Raw genomic sequence first — 12,576 nt, 5'->3', positions numbered from 1 at the left:
TTCAGCACCCTGCGGTGAACACCAAACTCACAACAGGGTGTGACAACAACAGCCCCCACAAAAACGACCTCCAGACCTAAACAAAGACTAAGCACTAAAGCAATAAAGCCCAAACTACGTCCTGCAAACAGAAGTCAATATAAGAACATCAGAAAAGGCTGGCGGCTGGGTCAGGACAAAGGGGGCTCATCCAGTCCAGTTCTCCCAGGGGCCAACCAGCTGCCTTAAGGAAAAGTCCACAAAAACAGAACCAGAGTTCAACAGCGACACTAGTCTCCCCTCCTTGCGATTTCTACAAACCAGAAGGACTGAGGGAGGGACTCACAGTGATAACTTGCAAGTCAGTTTATTAAGATGGTCCCAGACGGCAACTAAGACAAAGTGTGCCCTCTCTGGAGGACCCAGTTGACAGCAGATCCCGCCCCCCACAACACACACAGCAATGACTCTGCAGCAGCAGCTTCTCGTAGGACTGGGTTGTCTGAAGGGACCCATTGTCTAGCAAGACTCCAACGCCGCTGTCCGAAGCGTGATGGTATCTGGACTCAGCGGACACAATGGGCCCCTTTGCTGGGGCAGCCCTGCTTCCACGTGGATGTTGCAGCGCGGACACTGGAAAAGTCAAAAGTCACGGCGGAGCGAGGAAGAGGCAAAGCCGAATGACCCACGTGGGGCAGCGGGACCGCAGGAGGCAGTGACAGTCACCAACCTGGATGGCGCGAAAAGAGGACGAGACAATTCACATGGGCCTAATCCAGCAGCCGGGCTCTCCTTACACTTTTACAACTTCAGGGGATGCTAGCGAGGCAGCATGAGCCGCCCATGAGATAATCCTTTGCAAGCCCACCTGCTCTGCGGCCTTCTCCTTTGCTCTGCTCACATCCTTGGTGTTTATCCTCTGCTGCCTGTAGCCATGATGGCTAAAGCACCCTTCTCCTTTCTGTGGGGACATCCCACTCCCATCCCGACTCTGCCACAGTCCTTGGAAGTGATTCACGTCCGACAGGGGTAGCTAAGGTGGTCCACTCTGTATGTTGCTGGACTCCAGTTCCCATCAGCCGCGGCCAGTCTGGCTAATGGGTCAGGAAGGATGGGCGCTGGAGTCTGAGAAAACCAACATCAGCTGCTGACTCTCACGCTACGGATGTAAGAATAGCCCTGCTGCTGATCAGGACAAAGCGGGCTCATCTAGTCGAGCACACTGTTCTTATCGTGACCAACCACATTCTCTGCGGGAAGCCCAACAGGATCAGGCCCAAAGGGGGCACAGCTAGTCCAGCATCCTGCTCCCACAGCGAAGAACCAGATTCCCCCATGGGAAACCTGGAAGCAGCACAATCCTTGGCACCTCCAGGCAGGGCTGGGAGAGATCCTGACCTGGGATCCTGGAGGGCCACTGCCAGTCCGTGTAGACATTACTGGGCTAGATGTGTCAACAGTCTGACTCAGGATAAGGCGGCTGCTTCCGATGTTCCTGGGACATGAGCACAACAGCTGTGTGATCCCAGCAACTGGTATTATTCAGAGGCATGATGGTGGAGGAAGGAGGAGCGCAGCCACCCTTAGCCACGGCTGGTCTCCTCCTCTGGGAAGTGATCCAATCCTCTTTCCAAGTTTTCCAAGCTGGGGGCTATCGCTACTGCCTCCCGGGAGAGTGAACTCCATAATTCAGCTCTTCACAGAGCGTGGAGGGCGGATTTCCTTTGGTCTGTCCTGAATCTCCCAACATTTAGCTTCCTCAGATGTCCCTGAGTTTAGTACAGTGGTACCTCGGGTTACAAACACCTCAGGTTACAAACACTTCGGGTTACAGACTCCACTAACCCGGAAGTAGTACCTGGGATTAAGAACCTAACTTCAGGATGAGAACAGAAATCGCATGGCGGCGGCACGGCAGCAGCGGGAGGCTCCATTAGCTAAAGTGGTACCTCAGGTTAAGAACGGACCTCCGGAACGCATTAAGTCCATAACCAGAGGTCCCACTGTATTTTGAGAGAGGGAGAAAAGCTTCTCCCCATCCACTTTCTCCAAGCACGGAAAGGAGTCTCCTGCCAAATGAGCCCAAGGTGGCCCAAATTGCAAAGCATCACAGAAGCACCGGTCCAGCTATTCCTGAGGACCAGATGCTGGCTTAAATGCACCTTCTGGCCTGGTCCTGCAAGGCCCTGGCTTCTGACCGAGCGTTATTAGAGGAGCCCATTTCAGCTTGAGCAGGGTGCATTTACCCAACATGATTTATTTATTCTGTCTGTGTGGAGAGCACATCTCGGGGGCTGCCTTCCCCGCTCCAAGGCACGAGGGATCAGCCCAGAATCCTAGAATTGGGGGGTTGGCAGGACCAAAAAGGGACACCTCCCCGAGATGCAAAGGTATCCAAAGACCGTGCAGCGCCACAGCCAAACTCCAGCAAAGCGGGAACCACCATCCCTGTCAATCAATATCAACTAAGCATCGAAAAGGAGGCAACAAATCTGCAAATCAGCAGGACACCGGGACACTGACACACACACACGTAATTGCAGCTAAAACAGAAAATGAGAAACATAAGATAAATGCAAAGTTGGTTAGATAAAGAACAGTCCCACCTCAGGGCTGTCCACAGCAGGATGCCAAAAAGACAAGGGCTTTTTCGTGTTCAGTGGGTGCCTCAGAAGGCAAGGAGATGCTCAGGAGGACATCAGCATGGGGAGGAGGAGCGGTGGTGGAGGAAGGAATGCTGTGCCAGGGAAAGAACTGAGGCTTGATCTGAATGAACAGCTTGAGGACTAGTCCCTTGAATACTCTGAACCCAGTGATTGAGGGGTGGCCGTCTGATCTGCTTCAAGTTCTCTCTTGGCTAGAGATCTCCAGGCCCAAGACTCTCGGCTCTGCTGTGGGCAGGGAGAGCCGAGGGAAAGAGTTTGGGTGTTCTTCCAGCTGAGCAGGGTGGACAATCCCCATTTACTGACTGCATTTATATCCTGCCTGTTCTCCAAGAGCTCAAGGTGCCTTCTCCAGAGCACCATCCTCACAACAAACCCATGAGGTAGGCAGGCTAAGTGCGGGGGGTTTGAACCCGGGTCTCTCCCACACCCCACACTCCACAGCCATATCCAGGCTGGTCCCCATTACAGAAGGACTTTGGCCATTTATCACCAGAGTTTAGGTACCAGAAACTCCCAAGTTCATATCTGCTCGCAGCTGAGAGCGCTCGAGGCTCATTCCTGTTTTCCCAAAGTTTTCTTCCAGGGCTCTGTTTAGCCTGCCATAGAACTGTAGAGCTGGAAGGGACCCCAGGGGTCATCTAGTCCAACCCCCTGAACTGCAAGAATCACTGCTGTTCTTTTGCCTTCTCTAGAGTAGAGCAGGTCTACCGTGGCTCCCTGGCAGAGCCCCTGCTCTGCTTGCAGACCACGGCAGGCTCAATCCCTGCCGGCATCTCCAGGTAGAGCTGCCGAGCCAGGGCTGCCAGCCCGTGTAGGAAGCACTGAGCCAGGTGGACCCAATGGCCTGACTTACTCGAAAGCGGCTACCTATGTTTCCTAGATTTGTGGAGGAAGTGGCAAACTGGGAGGAGCCCCGCCCTGTGCCCGGTTCCTCTCAATTTGGAGCACCTTGGGCAGATGGCATCAAGTCGGGCTGACCAGGGGCAGAGTTAAGTTGCAGGGGGAGGGAAAGAAATTGGGGCGGGGGGCGAGAAAGAGCTAAAGAGTTAGACTAGGCAGCAGGGACAATGCCCCGTTGGGCTCTGGCTGGCTCTCAAGGCGGTTGGCACTTTTAGTTTTGCCTGCACAATGTGGTTCACTTTGGGCTTTTTTTTAACGGGGGGAAGGGGGCTGGCGATGGCCTGAGAGCCGGGAGAGCAAATGCGGCCGAGTCCGGGCAGAACATCTGTTTTGCATGCAGAAGGTCCCGGGTTCAAATTCCCCCTTGTCCCCCCTCCACCGACATCTCCCTGCCCTGAGACTCTGGAGAGCCGCTGCTGCTGCCTGCCAGTGTGGACAGTCCTGAGCTTCTCTGGTTCGAGTCAGGCGACGGCTGCTGAGCTGTGTCCAGAAATCAGCCAGGGCAGGAGTCCAAAGAGGAAGCGGCAATGATTCAGCCCGGGATCTGGGTTTGAGTCACCCTCAGCGGGCGAAGGAGAGCCGGGAGGCGAAGGGGGCTCCCCGCCTTGGGCGCGCCCCGGAAACGGGGCTCTTTGCGTCCCCATCATCGCCACCGACTCCCCATCGCCCCAGCCCTCCATCAGCCCCACTGCCCCGACTTTGGTCGCTCAGTCCCCCAGCGGTCGGGCGGGCACGGGCGCGCCTCTGGCCATGTGCAGAGCGCACGAGCGGCGGCTGCGCCCCTTTGGAGAGCTTTCTCTCTCTCTTTCTCCCATGGCGAGGGATGGCTGATCCGGAGGAGAGGCGCTGGACTTACCGGCGGCAGGAAGCGCCGGAGCAGGATGCGTCCCCCTGGGCACGGCTGGTTACGGCGGCGACCTCGCCCTCCTGCCCTCCCTGGACGGGACGCGCCCCTCGAGCCGGGCGCAGCGGCAGCGGCAGCGGCGGCGGGCGAGCGTCTGTCTGTGCGCGGCGGCGGCGGCGAGGCTTCTCCTTTCGCGCTGGGCGGCTCTCCGGGTCACCCCACCCTCCTCCTGCTCTGCCCTCCTCCGCGCCGAGTGATGTCAGCGGGGGGAGCCGCGGAGAGGAGGAGGCTGGCGGGCGGGCGGGCTGGCTTTTTGTGCTGATGCGCGAGGCTTGGCAAAGCAGGAACCCGAAACCAGCCCCTTTCGCACGTGACGCTCCGGAGCGCGCGTCTCGCCAAACGACCCCTGGAGACGAAAGGGCTCTTTGGAGGGGTTCAGGAGACGGACAGCCGCCCCAGCCTGGCCGGGAGAAAGGAGGGCAGCAGCGGGCATCACCTCCCGCCGCCCCATCTTTAAAAAAAAAACCAAAAATAGCCCTAAACAATTAGGGAAGACGCTGGTCCTTTCGGATGGCGGCCCCTTTGTCCTCTGCTGGGGACAGAGTGGTCGGAAGCAGCCATATACCGAGTCAGACCCTGGGGGTGCATTCCACTCAGCGTCGCCAAGAGAAGCCCAACTTTTGCAAAAGTGGCTGGAACAAGTCCTTCCAGACCCGAAATGCGACCTGGTTTTTGGAGCCTGCATTTAAACCACTTGGTATCTGCTCTGATTGTTGCTGGTGTCAAGCCTGAAGAGCTGGTCGTTATCAAGGCCGCTGTGAGTGAGGACAGAGTGCTTGAGTAGATTAGCACCAGGACCAGCGCCTCTTGGGCCTCATCCAGCGGCTTTAGGACTCCAGGTGAAGATGCCCAGCCTACTGAGAGACTTTTAAATCCACCTGGTCTCAGATCTGTTCCACGCTTTTAGCTACCTCTTTGCATCTTCTATGGTTCTCCGCTCCCTGCTGCTAAATTTTTCATGCAGGACTGCCTTTACTGTTTTCCATTGTTCCATGGCAGTTATTGTATTTTTAATGTTTTGTTGCTTGGCATCCAAAGAGCACATTGCGTTTGGGCAGCAAACGAGTGCTGTAGATAAATATAGTCCAAAATACCAAATACTATTTCACACCAGCCTAAACATGCTGTTAAGAAATAAGGAAAGATAATTGTAGAATAAATAAATACTAAATACCGTTGCATGCCAGCTGTCAAACACAACCAGGTGGCTGAATGCTGTTGCATGTTAACTTTCAAGAATAACATGGCATGGCCTCGGTGCAGTATTATTCAGTACTGAACTAAAATGTCATTAGGCATCAAATACAATTTATTTGCTGGATATTCAATAAAAGTTTGATTGAGTGACTGTGTGGGACCTATGAATCTTTTGATACTGTTGGACTCCCATCTCCCAGCAGCTTCAGGATGGTCAAATATGGTAGGAGTTGGAAGTCTGGCAACATTCAGAGGGCCACAGATATTCCCCGTCTTTGGAAAAAGGTACATGTGACCCTCCAATGCTTGGAAACATTTTGGCTGCCATTTGCTTGCTCAAAATCCACCAGCTGGGTTTGGAGGAAGCTAGCAGAGACAACGAAGGTCCGTATAGTTAAAGCTCTGGTTTTCCCAGTCGTGATGTATGGAAGTGAGAGCTGGACCATAAAGAAGGCTGATTGCCGAAGAATGGATGCTTTTGAATTCTGGTGCTGGAGGAGACTCTTGAGAGTCCCATGGACTGCAAGAAGATCCAATCTCTCCATTCTGAAGGAAACCAGCCCTGAGTGCTCACTGGAAGGACAGATCCTGAAGCTGAGGCTCCAAGACTTTGGCCACCTCATGAGAAGAGAAGACTCCCTGGAAAAGACCCTGATGTTGGGAAAGATGGAGGGCACAAGGAGAAGGGGAGGACAGAGGACGAGATGGCTGGACAGTGTTCTTGAAGCTACCAGCACGAGGGAGGTAGTGGAAGATAGGAGTGCCTGGCGTGCTCTGGTCCAGGGGGTCACGAAGAGGCGGACACGACTAAACAACTCAACAACAACAATTTTCCTCTCCCATCAGCTGATACAGTTTTTGTGGGCCGGGGTGGGTGGGACCTTTCCCATGTTACGTTCTTGCCTTCTGTGCTGCCAGGAAACCTTCTCAGTGTGACTTGAGAAAGAAAGGAGGAACTCGAGATCTGAGCAAGCTGCACCTCTTTCCTCCCCCTGTTTCCCTGCGCACATCGCCCTGTGGCTGGCCATGAGACGGAGATGAGATCAGCTCTTACACTTGCACTTCCTGAGATCAAGCGGCAAGTTTCCATCCACAGAGGGATCCTCAAGAACCTTTCAAGACGAAAGAAGAATGGCAGATGAAATTAATGGCCTGTGCAGAATTGGACAAAATGACAGGAAGGATTCAAAACCTGCGGGAACAGAGATTCACAGAAGATTGGATATATGAACTATTTGAAGAGCAACTGTAATCAACAAATTACGCCTGTGGGACTACAAGAAGTTTCGTAAGGAGGAATATACGAAGTGTTACAAAGTAGAAATAGGTAGAGATATTGATTATGAGTTTGAAATGTAATAGGGAAGATAAGAAATGCATACTAAGAGGATTAGATTGGAAAATTTTCAGACAGGATTGATGGAAGTAAAAAAAAATGAATAAGATGTAAAAGTATGTTTAATTACTGTTGAAAATGATATGTTAAAACACACACACACACACATAACCTTTCAAGACTCATAGCCTCTCCCCCTCCGTGGGTTTGTCCAGTCCTCTTTAAAAGCCACACAGGTTGGTGGCCTCCTGCAGATGTGAGTTCCACAGTTTAAATTTGTGCTGCGTGAAGAAGGACTTCCTTTTGCCTGTCCTGAATGTTCCCACGTCCAGCCTCCTCAGACACCCTCAGGCTCTAGTGTTAAGAGAGAGGAAGGGCCACGTTTCTCTAGCAGCTTCCCTGCAGAAAAGTCACAGCAAAGATGGTTTTATTTCAAGTGTGGAAATGATGCCAGCAAAGTGCAAGTAGATAAATAGGTACTGCTCCGGCGGGAAGGTAAACGGCGTTTCCGTGCGCTGCTCTGGTTCGCCAGAAGCGGCTTCATCATGCTGGCCACACGACCTGGAAGCTGTACGCCAGCTCCCTCGGCCAATAAAGCGAGATGAGCGCCGCAACCCCAGAGTCGGCTACGACTGGACCTAATGGTCAGGGGTCCCTTTACCTTTTTTACTGGGGGCTTCTTAGGGCTTTGGACTTTTGTCCTATGTTTTTGCCTGTTGGGTTATGTTGCCAACCCCTTCCCCACCAACCTTTTGGCACTAGGAAGGTGCGGGGTGGAGAAGCCCTGCGCCTCGTCCAAAGCCCTGCAAATTAATTTGGTGTAAGAATCTTTTGCCAGGTGATGCCTTTTCACTAGGCAAACAGCACAAACTATGTCTCCCAAGTTAAACTCTTTTGTTTTTTTTAAAAAGAGGGTGGAATCCAGAGCCCCCCTCCTCAGGAAATAGATCTCGGGGGGATATTTCAGTGCCTCTGTGCGCCTCGCCGTCACACCACAAGATTAAGGGCATAAAAGGCTTTTACAAGGCTTGGTATTAATAGACTGGCAATGTTTCACATGCATTTTTAATGTAAACGTTGTTGGGGGGGGGGGTCAGAATAGAGAAGAGAAGCAAAATCCCCCAAGATTCAAATGGCTTCTTTTTAAAACCACAGGCCTTGTTCTGTGGCTGCAGAAAAAGATGTCCAGACTGCTGACCATTACGTTTGTTTGTAGTGTCATTGGGGCGGAGAGAAGTTTGCATTAAATGAGAGTTGGCAATGAACGGTGTGGAGGGGAGAGGCTATCGCTTTTGGTTCTTTCACAGAACTAGAAGGGCCCCCCTTGGGCCTGATCCAGTAGCCAGGCTCTCCCTATGGAACCTCCAGGTCCAGAGGCAGTCTATCTAAAGTCCTGGATTCTTAAGGGTCTTTGGCCGCGGCGAGAATGAGATGCGGAACCTGATGAGGTCTCCTTGGGCCTGACCCAGCAGCAGCCAAGCTCTCCTTGTCTTCTCCTTGTCAGCTGGAAGGCAACTTTAGCTGCTCCACCTGAGTTTACCTGGATGTGATTGAATCCCACCTGAAAAGAGCGAGGGGGCAGGGTGCCCTTTGCCTGCTGCCTGTGCGCAAGTGATGGAGGCCTCCTTCTCAGCCTGAGTCTTTAGCAGGCCCTCTACCTCTGAGTTATGGTCTGCCCCAGCCCTGGGCATGTGTGTGTGAGAGAGATTGTATCATAAGCAGTGCCAGATTCACGTATAAGCTAAACAAGCTATAGCTTAGGGCCCCACTCTTGGAAGCCCCCAAAAAATTTAAAGGAAAAAACAACACTGTTTTTTCCTTTTCACAGAACTAGATGGGCCCCATCTAGTTTCCAAAATATAAGATAAAAAGCACATAAAATAAAACCTACATACAGCAGGGGGTCATGAAGAGTCGGACACAACTAAACGACTAAACAACAACAGGCTCCTATGATGTAAGTAATGGGCCCCAATAATTATTTCACTCTTAATATACTTCTTCTTAATTGTATTTCACTATTAATATAGTTCTTCTTAATTGTATTTCAGTTCAACAATTACTTTGATAAAATACATATTTTGTTACGTGCAAATGGCTTTAGATACCTATTAGGTCAATAAATTACCATATAGCATATATTCAACGCAAAAAACAATGACAATTTGTTGTTGACAAAGGACAGCTGGACATATAAAGGGCCCCATTGCCTTCAGTAGATTAGGGCCTCATCAATCCTAAATCTGGCCCTGGTCATAAGTCACCAAAACAGCAGAAGCCCAAGTCCCAAGTCTGATATGTTCAAAGTTCTTTAATGTGTTGATTTAATTCAGAAGAGGGCTCCTGTTTCCTTAATCAGGCAAGCCCTCCTCTCCGGAAGCATAATATTCAGGTGAGACATTCCGCAGGGTTTCATGGAAGTGATGACTCCGGTCTTACGGAGACCCGTTTTTACCCTTGAGCAGGAAAGGGGACCCCTTGTCACCTGTCTCTGTGACTCCATGGTCCTCCCTTGGCCTGATCCAGCTGCTCTTCTGATCTTCTTTTGCCCCTTGCACTTTGTTGAAGACCACCCCTCACTCTCAATCTCTGCCTTCTTTTAGCCGTCTGTGAAATGGGGGTAACCGCAACCCACCCTTCCCACCAGGGCAGCCCACAGCATCTTGCTGTGAGGGAGAGACGGTTTTTAGTGTGCTGTAGGAATGATGGATCGCCGCTTCATTTCCAAGCAGCACATGATGCAAACTTGGGGCTCTGAGCCTGAATATTCTGTTGCTTTAGCATACATTATTCATACGGACCCATCAATGTGCGCACGAAACTGCCTTTGCTGACGGTGGCGATCCCTCTGCGCTTATATTTTCCGTAAGTGTCAGCTGGTGCCGAACATGGGGGGCATTCGGACCAGAGCAGGGGCTCCCCAAGTGGGTGGCATTGCCCCCTTGACCTGGGGGGATGCTAAGAGGCAAGGGTGGGTTGCTGGAGGAGGAGACGACTATCAGACTTTGGAAAGCTAGTATCACTGGGCCCAGCTCATCAGTTGTGTTGAATTGATTAAACTAAATCATTTTAATTGGGTCTTGAATAAATGTACTGTTGTTTCTGTTTTGAATTTTATTGTGTTATTATGTTCCCTTGTAGCAGGGACGCGGGTGGCATTGTGGGTTGAACCACAGAGCCTAGGGCTTGCCGATCAGAAGGTCAGCGGTTCGAATGCCCATGACAGGGTGAGCTCCCGTTGCTCAGTCCCTGCTCCTGCCCACCTAGCAGTCTGAAAGCACGTCAAAGTGCAAGTAGATAAATAGGTACCGCTCTGGCGGGAAGGGAAACAGTGTTTCCGTGTGCTGCTCTGGTCCGCCAGAAGCGGCTTAGTCCTGCTGGCCACATGACCCGGAAGCTGTACGCCGGCTCCCTCGGCCAGTAAAGCGAGATGAGCGCTGCAACCCCAGAGTCGGCCACAACTGGACCTAATGGTCAGGGGTCCCTTTATCTTTATGTTCCTTTGTAGGTCGTGCAAACCGTGATTCTGTTTCTGGGGTAGGGTAAGGGGCTCTGGGGATGAGTTTATGGGACCAGAGAGGCAGTGCCCCCCCAAAAAATAAAGTTTGGGACCCACTGGACCAGCAACCGCATTGGACTCCTGATGGTCTACAGGGCGCAGACTCGCAAGCCTCCAGATGTTCTACGATTCCATCTCAAGTGGCACAGCCAGGGATGGTGGTGGTGGCAGCTGGACTCCAAAAACATCTGGAAGGAGCTGTCCTGTCCCTGGCGTGGGGGGAGGGCTGTGGCTCAGTGGCTGAGCACCCGATTTGCTGGCAGAAGATCCCAGGATTCCAGACACGGCTGGTAGCAACTTCTGGGCTGAAATCCTGGAGATATGCTACCAGCCAGTGTAGACAAGACTGAACTAGGTGAACCCTGCAGTCTGACTCAATACAAAGCAGCTTCTTGGATTCCTGTCTATGGTGTGGAATGGATGGCCTTAGGGATGGCAAGCTCTCCTTCTTCAGATGTTTTTAAGCAGAGGTTGGAGGGTCAACCATCAGGGATGCTTTAGTTGTGATTCCTTGGGCATCCCTTCCAGCTCTACAATTCTGTGATATTATGACTCTCTGTTTGGCCTGATCTGGGGAGGCCTCTTCTCATGTTCTTCTGCAGAGGACCTGATGCAGAAGGTGGCCACTTTCATGGAAAAGGGCAAGACTGTGGCAAGACTGGCAGAATCCCTGGGGGAGCTCAGCCAGCAGTATTCTCTGTGCACCCATGATGGCGATGATGATAATTTTATAATTTGTACTCTGCCCATCTGACTGAGTTGCCCAGCCACTCTGGGCGGCTTCCAGCACACTTAAAAACTTAACATCAAACATTAAAAACTTCCCTGAACAGGGCTGCCTTCAGATGTCTTCTAAAAGTCCCTGTAACTTCGCTTCTCACAATGAGAGAACTGCCAGAAGGCCCTCGGATCTGGACTTCAGTGTCTGGGCTGAACGATGGGGGTGGAGACACTCCTTTCGGGATACAGGACCAAGGCCATTTAAGGCTTTGAAGGTCAGCACAAAGACTTTGAATTGTGCTCGGAAAAGTACCGGGAGCCAATGTAGGTCTTTCAAGACCAGTGTCATATGGTCCCGGTGGGTGTTCCATCACCAGTCTAGCTGCTTTGTGCACCCAGATGTGCACAGGACCCTAGTGGGTGCATGGGCAGCCCCCCCCACAGCACACATCAGTGCCCAGAGGTGCCCCCACCTCACCCCACCGGCCCAGTCCAGCTCACTGCTGGCAGCCTCTAAGCAGACCCCTGGCAGCATGCCGTTTCCATGGCGCAGTTGACGGAGACCCTGGCAACCGCAGGAAAACAAAGGAGGACAGAAGAGCTGGTCTTGGGGTGGATCAGGTTCCCTCCCCCCATCCTCAAAAATCTCTTTCTCTGCCCCCTGCCCCAAATCCCAAAACAATCTCCCCCAGGCAATGTAGGCTCCAAGGGAAGGCCCCCCCCCCACCGCCCCCCCCCAAATCACAGTGAAATAGGCATGGAAACAAAACCCAGTGTAGCCTTTTGATCTGACTATACCTGGTCTGGGGGAAGAACAAGGATGAGAGTTTTCCTCGCTCTCTCCTAACACTAGAATTCATGGACATCCAGTGAAGGTGAATGTTGGGAGATTCGGGACAGATAAAAGAAAGTCCTTCTTCACGCAGAGCAGAGTTAAACTATGGAACTCCCTGCCACAGGGGACAGAGATGGCTACCAACATGGGTGGCTCAAAAGGAGGAGTGGAGGCCTTAAAATGGAGGAGCCAGCTATCGGTGGCTACCAGCCCGGATGATCACACTGCAAACCCCAGGAAGGGAGAGGGCTTCTGTGTTTGAATCCTGCTTGTGAGAACAGGAGGCTGGACTAGGTGGGCCCCCTTGGGCCTGATCCAGCAGACCCTTCTCATGTTCTTATGAAGAAGAGACATGCAGGATTAATTCCTATCCTTGGTCCTTTTTGCCTTCGGGACTTTGAGCCCCCGCTCTCCATAATAACTGATATGCCCTCATGAGGATTTTGGGGTGGGGTGGGGGAGAAGGGTAGCGGTGGCGGG

The 12,576-nt window shown here is 52.2% G+C and overlaps 2 protein-coding genes across 3 annotated transcripts in view; both read right to left on the bottom strand.

Annotated features, from left to right (window-relative positions):
* The window catches only part of PEA15 (proliferation and apoptosis adaptor protein 15), a 51,141-nt gene extending 46,553 nt beyond the window's left edge, over nucleotides 1–4,588 (bottom strand). The window contains exon 1 of the mRNA XM_083416886.1: nucleotides 4,402–4,588. The gene's annotated coding sequence lies outside the window, so the exon portion shown is untranslated. The remainder of the gene's footprint in view (nucleotides 1–4,401) is intronic.
* Nucleotides 1–12,576, bottom strand: part of LOC310666072 (uncharacterized protein) — a 1,539,811-nt gene that overhangs the window by 1,306,852 nt on the left and 220,383 nt on the right. The gene's annotated exons all lie outside the window — the stretch shown is intronic.

Source organism: Podarcis tiliguerta, assembly GCF_965153285.1.
Source record: "Podarcis tiliguerta genome assembly, chromosome: 16".
In the NCBI taxonomy this organism is placed as follows: domain Eukaryota; kingdom Metazoa; phylum Chordata; class Lepidosauria; order Squamata; family Lacertidae; genus Podarcis; species Podarcis tiliguerta.
The sequence above is the reverse complement of the archived record's forward strand: the minus strand, read 5'-3'. Positions and strand labels throughout refer to the sequence as shown.